Here is a 15,487-nt window from a genome sequence, read left to right on the forward strand (position 1 = left end):
AATCTTCCCTAATAATAATAGTTAGCTGATAGTACTTACTAGGTGCCAGGCATCATGTTAAACGCTTTCTGTGTATGATCACCTCCTTTAATCCTCACAATTCCATGAGGTGAATGCTATTACTGTCATCATTTTACAGACAAGAAAATTAAGGCTTAGAGGTTAATTACTTGTCCATATCAAGAGCCAGGAATCGAACCCAACTATGTTTTTCCAAAGCTAGGGCCTTCACCCTCTGAGCTTTACTAGCAAGGGACTGGAGTGTGAGGATAGGGAGTGTGTGTGTAGTTTGCAAAAGTCTCAGATAATTCTACCACAATCCTATGTCTCTACTCCACTTTTTAAAAACACTTAGTGGTTACTAAATAAAGAAGAAGAAGAAAAAAACCAAGTAATCTGCTCCCCTTAACCATTTGTTCTTGAGCGATTTATATTTGCTTTTAGAAATGACTTATCTGGTTCCAAAGTTGGGTGTATTTACAAGAAGGCAGAATAATCTGTGTGTGTGCTGTATGTACATCACATGATTCTTAATAAGACAACTCCAAATCTGACTTTGGTTCTGTTTTTAAGTGGGTAATTCTACAATACCAAGAAAATAATATAGATGTATTACCATAAATTGGGAATCATTCTGCTACTTGTTTTGACCTGCTAAAAGCAGTAAATGGAACATAGATAAAAAATAAATCTCTATTCCAATAAATTAAGTCTACCTCTATCTTAGCATCTTGCAAATGACAGGCATTCAATAAATATCTGTTAAATGAATGAATCAGGCGGTAGTCAAATTACATCCTTGTAGTCTATAGTAGGGAGGAACATGAACTACATAAGAACATGAGACTGTTAGAATACATGGAAATGGAAAGCTTTCTTTTTTTTTTTTTTTTTTTTTTTTTTTGAGACGGAGTCTCGCTCTGCCGCCCAGGCTGGAGTGCAGTGGCCGGATCTCAGCTCACTGCAAGCTCCACCTCCCGGGTTCACGCCATTCTCCTGCCTCAGCCTCCCGAGTAGCTGGGACTACAGGCGCCCGCCATCTCGCCCGGCTAGTTTTTTGCATTTTTTAGTAGAGACGGGGTTTCACCGTGTTCGCCAGGATGGTCTTGATCTCCTGACCTCGTGATCCACCCGTCTCGGCCTCCCAAAGTGCTGGGATTACAGGCGTGAGCCACCGCGCCCGGCCGGAAAGCTTTCTTAGCCTAATTTACAAAAGTCTACACAGGTCTCTCATGGGTTTCAGTAAAGGTATGTGTACGTGCAGGGCTATACTAACTAAGCCCATTGGTTACTTTGAAGGTGCAAACATTCCCTAGAGATGGGATTGACAACATGGTGGCAAAAATACCACAAAATCTTTAACACTTTTCTTTTTTTGCTTTTGTCGGTATTCCATAGTTTTCTTATTTTAAAAAACATTGATGGTAAGATGTTTTCCTCCTGAAGTTAATATATGATAATGAGGAAAGTCCAATAAACTGCCATGGGAGGAAAAAAAAAGCCCTTAGATAGGCTGGACAGAAAATAATTTGATGACTCAGCATCATTACTAAGAATAGCAATTACTGTATTATAATATAATGACTACAGTGATATCCTCCAGGATTATAAACTTTTAAAGAGCCTTTTCTGGGTGATGTAGCCAAGATGGCAAAATAGAAAATGACCCGCTTTTATCTGTCCCCCAACAAGCCTGCACCCATCCACAGTTAAAGAGCTCTTTCTCCGGGTACTAAATAATCCCAAATTGCTAATTTTTTAAAAGATTTTAAGCCCATTTCTAATTTTGTTTCCTCCCTCACTGTGAGGCTATCAACTATTACACTTTACTGTGGCTAGCTTGCCTCTCCCCTTTCTAACTTGCTGTTGGCTGAGAAACCAGATAACCAGGTTATCAGAACACCCATAAGGTGCCTGTTTGACTGAACTCCAGGGCCTGTTTTTCTGCCCTTGGCTGGGTTCCCAAGTACCGCTTTCTTTCATCCCTCCAGCACCAGCGATTTAGCTGGCTTTCTCTTCCTCCTTTGGCACTGTCGGCAAGTGCTTTTCTCACCTGGTATTCTTTTACCTAGCCTAGCTGTGAATACACTCTGTCCTTTCTTAACTGTCTCCCAAGAAAAGACAGCTCTTCCTCTATTCTTTTGTGAAATTGTACTGATAACTGCTAAGGGAAATATAAGGTGGATTACAAGTACGGAAAAAAGGTTTAGGAAATCTTAACATTCCTCATCGTAATTTTTGCTCTTAACCCATTTATGCCTACTGTTGCATTATTGGAATGCTAAACTTGTGGGAGTCATATCATACTGCTCAAGGTCATCGCCAAGGTCTAATTTTTCACACACAAAAATTTGCAAACTGTGGCATAAATGGGTTAATCAGTGTTTACTGACTCCCTTTCTTGGATGATCCCAGAAGATGGCCGCCCACTAGTCATTTCTCCCTCACTACGCTGCAAGTTCCTCAAAGGAAGGGATCTTATTTTTGTATGTCCAAAACCTAACAGCAACTGACACACAGTCGTCTTGCAAAATACATACCTACTACCTAGAAGCTTAATCATTAAAAATATCAATACACTGAATTACAGAAGTAATTTAATGAACAAAGTCGATATTAATACATTTTCAATACAACATCAACTAAATGAATTGCCTTGAAAAACAGTTAAGCTAAGATTGAATATTCTAAAGAAAAACACTTATGTGCTTTATGAAAAACTTTGCATAAAAGGGTCTGGTGTTAAAAGGGTGCTTTATCATTTTTATAGCAATGACACACTATACACTTTTCTGTAATAACTAAAAAGAACTAGTTGTCAGTCTCATAGGAAAGCCAAAACTGAACATTCATTTGGCTCATTGCTTAGTTTTATCACCATTTCCACTAAGAGCATTTGCAGCTGATCATGAATGCATTTAAAATAAGCCCCACATCAAATGAGAAGTGATCAGATATCTTCTTTTAAAAACTCACAATTGCTAATAAAAGCTTCATGTGTACTCTTTCAATTTTGTAACTAAAAATAAAACAAAGGCAAATTCAGTGGTTTGGCCTAGTACTGGCTGAGAAAGTTAAGAATGGTTGAAATGTTTTTTTAGTTGTTAAATTACAGGCTTTGGGAACAGTAGTAGCATCTCAGAGGCATTTTAGTTGGTTTCTAGTCTCCTCCCCCTCCTTTCTTCCTCCAGACAGTGTGCTCTTTCTTTTTTTTACTTTTCTCCCCCGAGACAGAGTCTTGCTCTGTCGACCAGGCAGGAGTACGGAGGCGCAATCTCGGCTCACTGCAACCTCCATCTCCCGGGTTTAAGCAATTCTCCTGCCTCAGCCTTCAGAGTAGCTGGCATTACAGGCGTGCGCCACCACGCACAGCTAATTTTTGTATTTTTAGTAGAGATGGGGTTTCACCACATGTTGGCCAGGCTGGTCTCGAACTCCTGACCTCGTGATCCACCCACCTGGGCCTCCCAAAGTGCTGGGATTACAGGCGTGAGCCACCATACCCGGCCGATGGTGTGCTCTTTCTTAACCAACAAGCTTCCTTTTGCTTCAACTTATACCACTGGCCTGAATAACCCCAAAGAAGGATGCCTATGGTGGAAAGCAATAAGAGCAGAGAGCAGAGATTTGATGCTTGGACCCCAAACATGATATACTTTACAAAAATGATGAATGTTTAGCAATCAATTTTCTAAATTGACTTGCACTTTAAATATAAAGAGGCAGTTGCGTTCTTCTGAAAAGGTCACAACACCACGTGGAATAGGGATGCGCAAATTCAGTCGTCAACTGTGGGCCTCACTCCATAGGCATGCCCCCCATTATCCTCTTAAACATCCTTTCTTTCCTGAGACAATTCCATACCACATCTTTTCTCACTTATCTCTGACCCTCTATCTGTTCTTCATTTCTCTTATTCTCATTCCTCCCAACGATAAATCCATGTAATCTATAGCTAGTTTTTGCTCTAACCTGAGAATTATGGACAAACATAATCTGTTATGCACTTGAACACTTGTTGATCAGAGTGTAAATTAGTAATCCTCTTAGAGAAGGAACTGGGTGGCTGGAAGACAGAAAAGAGAGAGAAACTTACTTTTTATCATATACCTTTCAATTTTTCTACCGTGTATATGTATACCCAGTTAAAAAGTAATTAAATACAACTCAACAGTCCTCTTCCTGCCTTCTCTAAACCTTGCTCCGTTAATTATCCCTATCCTCCATCAGTTTCACCTTCTTCTTTGGCTTATTAAACAAGCTCAAGTTCTTTTATTTTATTAAAATCTACCATTAAAGAAACCCCTACGTTTCCCAAGTCTTCGAGTTCCCCTCTACCCCCTCTGTCCTTACCCAAGCTTCTTCAAATATTCTCATTTTGTCTTTCCCACCTCTCATTCATCCCTCAACCCCACTACAACCTGATTTCTTCCGAAACCACCCACCTTGGGTCATCAACAGTCCCTGCTAATCAATCCAGTTATGACGTCTTAATTGTTACCTTATATCATCTCTGGTTTATACTGTTGACTGCTCCCTATTTCAACTTCCCCTTCCTTGGCTCTCCTGGAGAGAGAGATCTTACAATGCTCATTCTCAAACTCCTCACTGGATCATCCCATTCCCTGCCCTTGATCCTTAAATTTTAGTGTTTTCCAGAGTTCCAACTGTGACCACATTTTGTATTGTTCTTGTTGTAGTTGCTCTTTCATTACCTTTTTGCCAACTAACTACTACCACAGATTAAATTATTTTTTAGTGTTAGTGACTCCCAATCTGGCTCTTCAGACAGACTTCTTGACTCCACTCAAATTTCCCACAGGCTGACTATGATCCACTGAATACTAGATTTGTCTATCCCTCATCCTGCCACATTCAATCCATTAACGAATCCTGTACACACTACCACCGATATATACCTCAAATCTACTCACTTTTCTCCATCCTCTCTTCCACCATCCTAGTTCAAACCACCATCATCTCTTAGGCTAGGAACCAACAAACCTCCTAACAGGGCTCGGCTCCATGCTTAATCATGGCCTTAAACAGGGTTCTTCTCCATTCTCTATAAGCAGCAAGAATAGTGTTTTTAAAGCTAAACTCCTTCTTAAAAAAATCCAGGGCGGGCACAGTCGCTCACGGCTGTAATCCCAGTAGTTTGGGAGGCCAAGGCAGGCAGATCACTTGAGTTCAGGAGTTCTGCCTGGACAGCATGGTAAAACCCCATCTCTACAAAAACATACAAAAAGTAGCGGGCATGGTAGCACGGGCATGTATTCACAGTTACTTGGGAGCCTGAGGCAGGAGAATCGCTTGAATCCGGGAAGCAGAGGTTGTAGTGAGCCGAGATCGCACCACTGCACTCCAGCCTGGGTGACAGAGCGAGACTGCGTCTCAATAAATAAATAAATAAATAAAATGAAATTAATTAAATAAATAAATACATAAACAAATAAAAATAAAAATAAAATAATACTTTAAAAATCCAAAGGTTCTCATAGTATCAACAATAAAACTACACCTCTCATCATAGTCTGTGAGGTCTGGCCTAGTCTGGTCCCTGCCTACTTCTCCTCCTTCATCTTGTACCAGTCTCCTCCTTGCTCATACTCAGCCACAGAGACACAGACCTTTTGTTACTTCTTTTAATTCCTCATCACACTCTGTTAACTCTGGGCCTTTGCAACTGTTGTTCACTGTACCTGGAATACTCTTTCTCTCTTGTTCTCTATATGCCAACTACTTCTCACATTTAAGTCTCAGCTTAAAGCTTACCAGTGTACTTGATCTAAAGTAGCCTCCTTTGCCCACCTTTGTTCTCTAACTCAGCATCTAGTTTGTTTCTTTCACACATATATTACAAAAATTGTAATATATTTGTAATAATATACAAAATTGTATGTGTGAAAGAAACAAATTGGATGCTGAGTTAGAGAACAAAGGTAGGCAGAGGAGGCTACTTTTTCTTGAAAGGAAAGAGAGGCTGCCATCTTCTCCCTCCTCCTTGCTGATCAGAAGAGGAATATAAAATGTCAGAAGCTCAAGCAACTCCATAAATAATTAGTGTTGAAATGAACTATTAGCTAAACTGGTGGGGGAATTCTTTCACCATTAACATGCATAATTCATCAACTCCATTGTTACACAATACAGTATAACACTCTTAAATTAGACTCTATTTAATCATTCCTTCCTTTTTTGTGCCTTGTCAAAAAGCTTTCTAAAAAGAAAGAACTCAAAGTTTGGCAAATACTGACAGATAAATATAGACAGGCTCCAAAGACCTCAAGGATCTTTACAAAATGAATTAGTTCCACTGCTATACCACCAGCAGACTTTGTACGCTCATTTTCTAGCATGAATAAACCACAATACAGGGTAAACAGGGTATCTTCAAGAGGTTATGTCAGTCAGTAGTAAAGCTAAGAATAAAGCTAGAACATTACTTATAACATATGTAAATATTAAGCAGCCAGTTGAAAAAGAAAATTTCAATACAGTGACCTCAATTAACAACTGGTCAAACAGCTGTTCATTGGCCGGGCGCGGTGGCTCACGCCTGTAATCCCAGCACTTTGGGAGGCCGAGGCGGGCGGATCACAAGGTCAGGAGATCGAGACCACGGTGAAACCCCGTCTCTATTAAAAATACAAAAAAAAAAAAAAATTAACCGGGCGTGGTGGCGGGCGCCTGTAGTCCCAGCTACTCGGGAGGCTGAGGCAGGAGAATGGCGTGAACCCGGGAGGCGGAGCTTGCAGTGAGCCGAGATTGCGCCACTGCACTCCAGCCTGGGGCACAGAGCGAGACTCTGTCTCAAAAAAAAAAAAAAAAACAAAACAAACAACAAAAAAAAAACAGCTGTTCATTGAACAGTTTTCAACAAATGCCACTTGAATTAAACCAAAAGTACTAAAAAAAGATAAACAGTAGTACACAGCAGCCTCTGCCCAAAGGGAGGTTAAAGATGTAAGAAGTTTAAGCTCCAAAAGGGAGAGCTCTAATGGTCTGGATTAGATCTAATATCCAATGAGCTAAGAAATCTAAGAAAATAAGATGCTACCAGATAATAAATATTTGATGAGTGTTACAACAGAATTGTTAGGAGAGAGCTCTTTTCTAGCTGAAGTGGTCTGGCTTCACACAGGATGTAAGATTTAAGTGGACTCCTTAAGGAGGAAAAGATTTGGATAGTTGAGGAGAGTATCTGGTAGAAGAAAATAATAATTATAATATCCAACAGCAAGTAGCAGACACAGCCAGGTTGGCAGCAGTATACGACCAATTTGAGTGGGAAGAATTATGCAGAAGGTATTTGGAGATTTAAATTTGACTAGTTGAGATTAAGAAGTCTCAACTTGATTCTGCAGGGAACACATTTCTAAATAGAAGTGACATTTGGAGAAATAAATGTAAATGCAGGATGCAGGATAAATTTTGGGAATGAAGAGATTAGAGACAAAAATAATTAGAAAATTTTATCACATTTACACATTGATTATATTAATAAAGGTATAAACTAGGTGAAAGGAAATTATAAGAAGGATTTACGGGTTTGTGAGATAGTGAAAATAGGACCTGTTGGGGCTAGATGAACTTTTTCCTTTCCTAAAAGATAACTACATCTGGCATATGCCTCAATTATTCAGGCTTGAAACCTTACAACTTCTCTTGCCCCTCACTCCCTGAGAATTCTCTTCCCCAGACATTTGCCCCTCCCTGCAAACTAGCTCTCCAGCTTCCCCAACCACACAACATATTCCAGCCAAAAGAAAGGACTGCATTTACTAGCTTCGTAGACACACCAGGAAATTCTCAGTCCTGTAACTCTGTCCATGCTATTTCTTCTAATTTTAATGTCCTCTCCCCATTATACATATGCAAATTCTAGCCATGCTTCCCATGCCAGCTCAATGCCACTTTTCCCAACAGGCCTTCGCAGAAACCCCAACTTGAAGGAGGTATTGCCTCCCAACACTTTCTGCTCTTCTCTAAAACACTTTTTAAAACCTTAGAGCTGTTCCTTATCTCCTCTGATAAACTATATACCTCTTACAGCAAACATACTTATTTTTGTATTACTCTGCCCTCTTTTCACAAATAAAGATCTAGATAAATATCATATAGCAACAGCACAGTGTAAAGACTCTGAAGACAGACTGAGTTTGAATCTTAACTCTGCTGCCTGTTAGCAACGTGATCTTGGACAAGCTACTTAACCTCTCTGTGCTTCAGTATGTTTACGTATAAAATGAATAGCAGGTATTTCAAAAGGTTGTCAGAGAATTTGGCTTACATCTGTGTCAGCACCATAAAAGTGTCTATTAAACACATAAGATCACTTTTTATGGTGGAAAAATACTGAATATTCTGATAGTTGTAGAAAGCTTTATGATCTATATAAGGAAAAGCAAAATGTCAAAATAAAGACAGCCTCTGGGTACAAACAGCTATATACAAATTCTTTCTATATCTTCTTATGTATACTCTAAGGGTTAGCTGTACCCTTTATAATCTTACATTAACAGTGGCTCTGTTTCAGTTAGACATTTCAATATTCTGGGAAAACTGTTAGTTCTGCGTCCTGTGGCACTAGCTACCTTGGTTACCTTGTCTCTAGTCTTATTACCTTTCATTTATCCTTTACAAGTCTAAGTCTTTCTAAAATGCAAATCTAATGCTTTTCCACTGCTACAAACCACCTCCATCCCATCTTCCTTAGGATAAAGTTTAAGTCCCTTGGCATCTCACGTAAAATCTTCCTAATCCAGCCCCAGCCTCATCTCCAGTTTCATTTCTCTCAACATTTATCTCCTCACCAAAAAACCTCAATCACCTAACCACAGCTTAAAGGCTTCGTGCATGTCTACCTCCATCACCTAACCACAGCTTAAAGGCTTTTTGTATGTCAATCCTTTTGCCTAGAACACCTATTTGTCAGTTTGCTAGGGGTTCCATAAAAAAATACCACAGCCTGGGTGGCTCCAACAACAGAAATTTATTTTTTCACAATTCTAGAGGCTGGAAGTCCAAAATCAAGGTATTGGCAGGTTGGTTTCTCCTGAGGCCTCTTTTCTTGGTCTTCCTAATGAACCCTCACATGGTCTTTCCTTTGTGTGTGCAACTCTGGAGTCTCTTTTTGTGTTCAGATTTCCTTCTTATAAGGAAAACTGTCAGACTGGATTAGAACCCATCCTAATGGCTTCATCTGAACTTAATCACCCCAAAGCCCTGTCTCCAAATACAGTCACATTCTGAGGTTATGGGTGTTAGGGCTTCAACATAATTTTGGGAGGACACAATTCAGCCCATAATATCCCCTTCCCCTTTTCCATGCCCAGGCTAATTCCCATTTTTTTTCCCAAAACCGGTCCAAGCCTTCCTACTCCAGGCTAACTTCAGTGTTCCTTCTCTGCACTCTCAAAGTACCTCTGCAAGCTGTGATTCTATTGCTCAACACACCATGTTAATTGTCTCTTTCCTTCTTCAAACTACATTCCTTAAGGGCAAAGACTAAATTCCTAGCATTGGCACAGTGTGTGGCACACAGAAGGTGTTTAACAAAGATTTGATCATTGAAGGGAAATGAAAGAAAGAACATGAACCTTGAAGTACGACAAACGTGGGTTCAAATCCTGGTTCCACAGTTTACTTATCTGTGACTCTGGGCAAGTCATTAAATGCTGAACTTCCATTGTAAATAAAGTAGTTATAAAGACAAATGACCTACTTATAATGAAAGCACCCAGCTGTGTAGGTGCTCAATAACTGTTAGACTACAGATTTTGATCTTGTCTGCTGTGACACTCAATACTACCATTTAGTAGCTGCATGACCTTTGGTATATTTACTATCCTCTCTTTGCTTTAGTTGCTTATGTATAAAAATACCTCAGTGCTATTGTGAGGATAACTTAATATAGGTAAAAGATTATCTAGCACATAGTATTATATGTTTCCTATTATAAGAACACTGCAGATCTTAACAGATAATGACTAAACTATGAATAATTTAGTTCCTTTAATTACTAAGTCATTTAAATGTGACTATTACCTTTTTGCCTATTTCTTACTAACTAAACAGGATGATAACTAAAGAGGTTCAAAACTGGTACAGGTGATATAATCAGAGCTCAAAATAAACATGAAATAAGACATTATCTGTCTCATTCTTTATATTGGTATTTAGCATATTTGGGGCACTAAAACAAAGAAACTTTCAGTGGAGAATAACACTTCTCCGCTCATATTTTAATTTTTTTTAGAGATGGCATCTCACTGTCACTCAAGCTGGAGTACAGTGGTGCCATAATTGCTCAAGGGATCCTTTGATCTCAGCCTCCCAGGTAGCTGGGACTACAGGCGCAAACAACCATACCCAGCTATTTTTTATTTTTATTTTTGGTAGAGATGGGGTTTTGCTATGTTGAACAGGTTGGTCTCAAGCCATCCTCCTGCCTCGGGCCCTCAAAGTGCTGGGATTACAGGTGTGAGTCACCATGCCCAGCAGGGTCATATTTTTATTTGCAGACTCACAAAACCTGTTAACTGGAAAGAACCTTTTGATAAAAGTCCAGTCTTATAATTTCTTACATAAGTGAGATGGATTTGGAATGGGCTTTTAGGGTCTTACTGAGCAGTTCAGTAAGAAATGGGAATTGTAGGCAGAGAGAATCAGTTTGCTCAAAAGTACTAAAGCAGGGGTTCAGGACTTATTCCAGATGTCCAAGGTGTGTGTTGGAACCAGTCTTAGACAATAACACTGGACAATCCTCTTTAACCACTCAACCTTTAAAGTCTGTAATTTCTGAAGTACATATTAGTTACCTGATCTGTGACTTTGAAGCAAGGCAGATCTAGATTTAAATCTCCCCTTGTTACATAAGCAAGTCTTTGAGCCTCAGATTAGTGCGATAGGTTTGTTGAAGTGATTGAGCTAAAGTATGAAGAGCTCCCACCTGGGGTGCCTGGCAGATTGCAAATACTAAAATGTTGGTTCTGTCTTTTCTTTTTTTGAGACGGAATTTCGTTCTTGTTGCCCAGGCTGGAGTGCAATGGCTCGATCTTGGCTTACCGCAACCTCTGTCTCCTGGGTTCAAGCGATTCTCCTGCCTCAGCCTCCTGAGTAGCTGGGATTGCTGGCAGGTGCCACCATGCCTGGTTAATGTTTTTTTTTTTTTTTTTTTGAGATGGAGTCTCGCTCTGACGCCTAGGCTGGAGTGCAGTGGTGCAATCTTGGCTCACTGCAACCTCCGCCCACAGGTTCAAGGAATTATTCTGCCTCAGCCTCCCGAGTAGCTGGGACTACAGGCACGTGCCACCACGCCCGGCTAATTTCTGTACTTTTAGTAGGGAAGGGGTGTCACCATATTAGCCAGACTGGTGTATTTTTTTTTTTTTTTTGGCAGTAGAGATGGGGTTTCTCCATGTTGGTCAGGCTGTTATTGAACTCCCAACCTCAGGAGATCCGCCCATCTCGGCCTCCCAAAGTGCTGGGATTACAGGCATGAGCCACCGCATCCAGCCAAATGTCGGTTATTTCTAACAAATCTCTTCCATCATATGAATAAGTCTGCAAGATAACAAAAACACTGTCTTTCACATGGTATGTGCTTGTTAAATGTCTGAGACTTGTTGGACATCACTTAATTTTAAAAATAGAAAGCTGGGGCTGGGCACGGTGGTTCACGCCTGTAATACCAGCACTTTGGGAGGCCGAGGCAGGTGGATCATGAGGTCAAGAGATCGAGACCATCCTGGCCAACATGGTAAAACCCCCTCTCTACTGAAAATACAAAAATTAACTGAGCGTGGTGGTATGCGCCTATAGTCCCAGCTACTCTGGAGGCTGAGGCAGGAGAATCGCTTGAACCCAGGACGCGGAGGTTGCAGTGAGCCGAGATCACCCCACTGCACTCAAGCCTGGAGACAGAGCGAGACTCTGTCTTAAGAAAAAAAAAATAAATAAATAAAAAGAAAAGCTGGAATAACCGCTGGGATGATAAAGTGTCTTCATCCCTGACCTTTCTCACCACCAAATGTCCTTCACAATTTGTTTTTAAGTGTCATGTCACCACCATTAACGTGCTATTTGGAGACTACTGTACCTCAGACTTCCAAGTCAACAGCAAAGATCTAAAGGTCGGGAAAATTTACGGAGACCAACAACTGAAAGTGTTCCTTTTGTTCCTATGGTCCGTTCCATCAACTTGATGAATTTCCTGTGAAGTTACTTTTTTCTTTTTTTTTTTTTTTTCTGACGTAGAAACAGCAGGTCTAAGCAAAAGGTGAATGAGCAAGTAACTGAACTTATCCCTATTATTATGACGCAGTTTTTTTTTTAAGTTGAAAGACTATTTTTGGGCTGGTACTAAAATGGACATGTGCCAAGATCTATTACTTAGGCTTCAAACGAAAGTCAGTCGTTTTTGTTTTTCAAGATATGTGGCATCTGGCTCAAAATCAATTGCAAGAAAAGCCCAACTCTATTTGACCCAGAAAGAGCTCTTTCCAATACCCTCTCCTCCCACTTACATCACAAATGGCGACTGAGGCTTAAGGTTTAATGCCCGACCCTAAAGCCACTCATCCTAAAAGACGGGGCTCCAGATGGATGCTGTCTGGCAGAGGATAAGGCGCTATGAGAAGCTGCCAAGCCTCAGATGTGCAGCTGGGCTGAATCCCGACGCCAGCGCCCAGCGCCCATCACTTTGCACCCACACTTAGGAAACAACCCACTCCTCACCGCGGGACCCGGACCCAGCCCTCCAGCACCCAGCCTCCGGCTCCGGCGTGGGCGCGTGACCTCCGGGGACCGGAGGAGCTCAAGACAAGGAGGTCCCTCCGCCTTCCGGGGAACTTGTCAAGGGCAAGTTCGGATTGTGCACGGATAGCTTACTCACTGGAGTGGCTCGGCATCCTCTGTCTTCCGCCCGCGCTTCCTCAGGAAGCCCCTAATGCAGCGGCAGCCTGAGAGCAGCCGCCGAAGTTGCCGCCGCTGCTCCCACTGCCAGCAACCGCCCGGGCGTGGCAGGGACAGGCGGGCGACTTCACAACATCATCACTCGGCGACCTAGGTTCTGCGGCGACACCAGGTCGTTGGCAACCCCTACACAATTGGGGAAGCCAAAGGAGACCCACTCTCCCAGCGGCCTCCACGGCCCCAGCGCAAGACCTGCTGGGAATTGTAGTTTCCTGCCCGCCCCGCCCCAAGCTCGAAGGCCCCGCCTTCTCGCTGCCCAGCCCCAGGGAGGGAGGCGGGGCCGCGACCCCGGGGCGGGTGGGGCGAATGCGTTCCCAGCGGGTAGCCTGGGTCTGGGGCAGAGTTCCAAGCCCACGGCCCCGGTCGCGGCCTCGCCGCCCTCCCGCGCCCCGCGCCGGGAGCGGGCCTAGAACGCTCGCCTAGCCCCTCCGCGAGCAGGGCTCTGGCGCCCGCCCCTGTCCGCACAGCTGGCAGCCTGAAGAGAGTCGCTGGCCGTGGTCGCCGCTAGGGTAACGACGGGAGGCAGGCCCGGGAAGGGAAGGTGTCGGGGCCGGTGGGGGACGTGAGGGAGTGAGCCTTGGTCCGCGCACGCCCGGGAAGCCCGAGGCCAGAACGCGCTAGCCCACCTCCAGGCCGAGCACCGGCGGCTGGCGGAGCCGTGGCAAGAATGCGGCCCGGCGTGGCGAGCGGCTACTGCGCCAGTGCAGGTCGAGCTCAGCGGGTTCCCGGGCCGCAGGTTCTCAGTCCGCCCGGTGGTCCCTGACGGGTTGGCCGTGCCAGGTGCGCGGGGCCCAGGCCGCCCGGGCGCCCTCTCCCCGCAGCCCTCACCTTTGGCCGCTCTCTTGGGCTTGGCGAGTTGCCACACCAAAGACACCCTCAGACCCCAGTTCTATCTGCCGCCTTCTGCAAGTTCGCTGCAAAGTCCCCCAAAGCAGGACTAGGAAGGAACCTTTTACAAAATCAAATACTCGAGTGTCGTTTTGTCTTCGGTTTTTCAATTCAACCCTGTGTTTTTCCCTGCTGGGTCTGTTGTCAAGTACCTTTTCCCCAAAACTTAATGAGGATGTGTAACACGGCGCCTTCCTAGCACGGTGCCTGGCACACAGTAGGCGCTCAGTAAAGATTTGTTGAAAGCATGAGTCACTAAGCTTGGAAAATTCTCCTGAGCTGTGCGTCGCTATGATCTTTGTTAAGATTTTACAGGTTCCCAAGATCACTTTGAAAATTACAGTAGTTTTAAAGCTCAACAAAGACAGTTACATCGGGTCATTTTTGCATTCCCTGTAACAGTGGCCTCTGTTGAATGCCTAAATTAACTCAAAGCCTGTGTTCTGTAAGAAGATGCGACCTTTGATTTCTACAGAAAGTGTTAATCTTTCAGATTAAAGTCTTCACATGAACGATTCTATTATGGAACAAACTGAAATTACTTATAAAGCTTTATTGTAATTAGCGTTTTAGATACAAGTGCAAGGGACTGCACTGATGTACTTGTGAATACACTCCGAAATAGAGGTCTCTTAAATATGACTTTTTTTTAAGAAAGGGTATATATTCATGTCTCGTGAAAGAGCATGCCAGAGAAAATTATAATAACAGCAAATCCCCCACCCCCACCCCTTTGCTGGGTGCAGCTGCTGCCTTGACCTCAAAATGTCTTGTAAAATTATCTCTTAGTAGTCTGGTGTATCTAAGGCAAAAATCTCCGAGATTAAACCACTCTATAGGGACAACCCTTTTATTACTAACAATTCTTACCAGATTGTGTCTGTTTCTTCTGAGCTTTTCTGAAAAAAAGAAAAAGACAACGTAATGGAGTTTCACATTATTAAGACAAAATCAGTAACAACTTGCTGACATTGAGTGAAAAAAGCAAGATACAAAATCATGATAACCAGAAAATTTGGTTAAGCATGACATCCATAACCCTTTTGCTTGTGAGAAGGTCAGCTACAAGTGGCCAGGGCCTTGTCCGCCCTTATTACCAGTGGGTGTCCACAGTGCCTGACCCATGGTAGCCATTCATTAAACACTTGTGTAATGATTACTTGGCTGTTACAGATTAACAGTGTATTGACTGTGGGTGTGTAGTTTCTTCATTTACTTGGGTATCTCCTTAGAATAGATGACTCGAGGGAATTTTACTGGGTCAAAAGGTATGAATATTTTCATGGTTATTGAAACATTTTACAACCTGATTTCCAAATAAGCCTTATTTTTTTGTACTGCCTTCAGTACATTTGAGTGTACCTTTCAAAACATAGTTCAAGCGGATACAGTGTTTGCTAATTAGGGGGCACTTTGAGATGTAACTCATTTGATCTCATTCACCCTGGAAGGTTGGCAGGGCAGGCATTGCTTTTCTCCTTTTGTAGCACATCTAACTCCAGTGCCTTAAATTGATCACAACCTTTCAGGCTAAATGATCACAACCTTTCAGGTCCATCTTCCTCCCAATCTCTACCTTTGGTTCACAGTTAACATCCTGAATAAATTCACCTCTTTCTTT

The 15,487-nt window shown here is 42.5% G+C and overlaps 2 protein-coding genes across 3 annotated transcripts in view; one reads left to right on the forward strand and one right to left on the reverse strand.

Annotated features, from left to right (window-relative positions):
* TRAK2 (trafficking kinesin protein 2) overlaps window positions 1-13,155 on the reverse strand; it is a 77,310-nt gene extending 64,155 nt beyond the window's left edge. For both annotated transcript variants that reach the window (XM_003907806.4, XM_017946782.3), the window contains exon 1: window positions 12,899-13,155. The gene's annotated coding sequence lies outside the window, so the exon portion shown is untranslated. The remainder of the gene's footprint in view (window positions 1-12,898) is intronic.
* A 58-nt stretch (window positions 13,156-13,213) lies between these two features.
* STRADB (STE20 related adaptor beta) overlaps window positions 13,214-15,487 on the forward strand; it is a 29,541-nt gene continuing 27,267 nt past the window's right edge. The window contains exon 1 of the mRNA XM_003907807.4: window positions 13,214-13,487. The gene's annotated coding sequence lies outside the window, so the exon portion shown is untranslated. The remainder of the gene's footprint in view (window positions 13,488-15,487) is intronic.

The sequence above is a fragment of the Papio anubis genome, chromosome 10 (genome assembly GCF_008728515.1).
Source record: "Papio anubis isolate 15944 chromosome 10, Panubis1.0, whole genome shotgun sequence".
Classification (NCBI taxonomy): domain Eukaryota; kingdom Metazoa; phylum Chordata; class Mammalia; order Primates; family Cercopithecidae; genus Papio; species Papio anubis.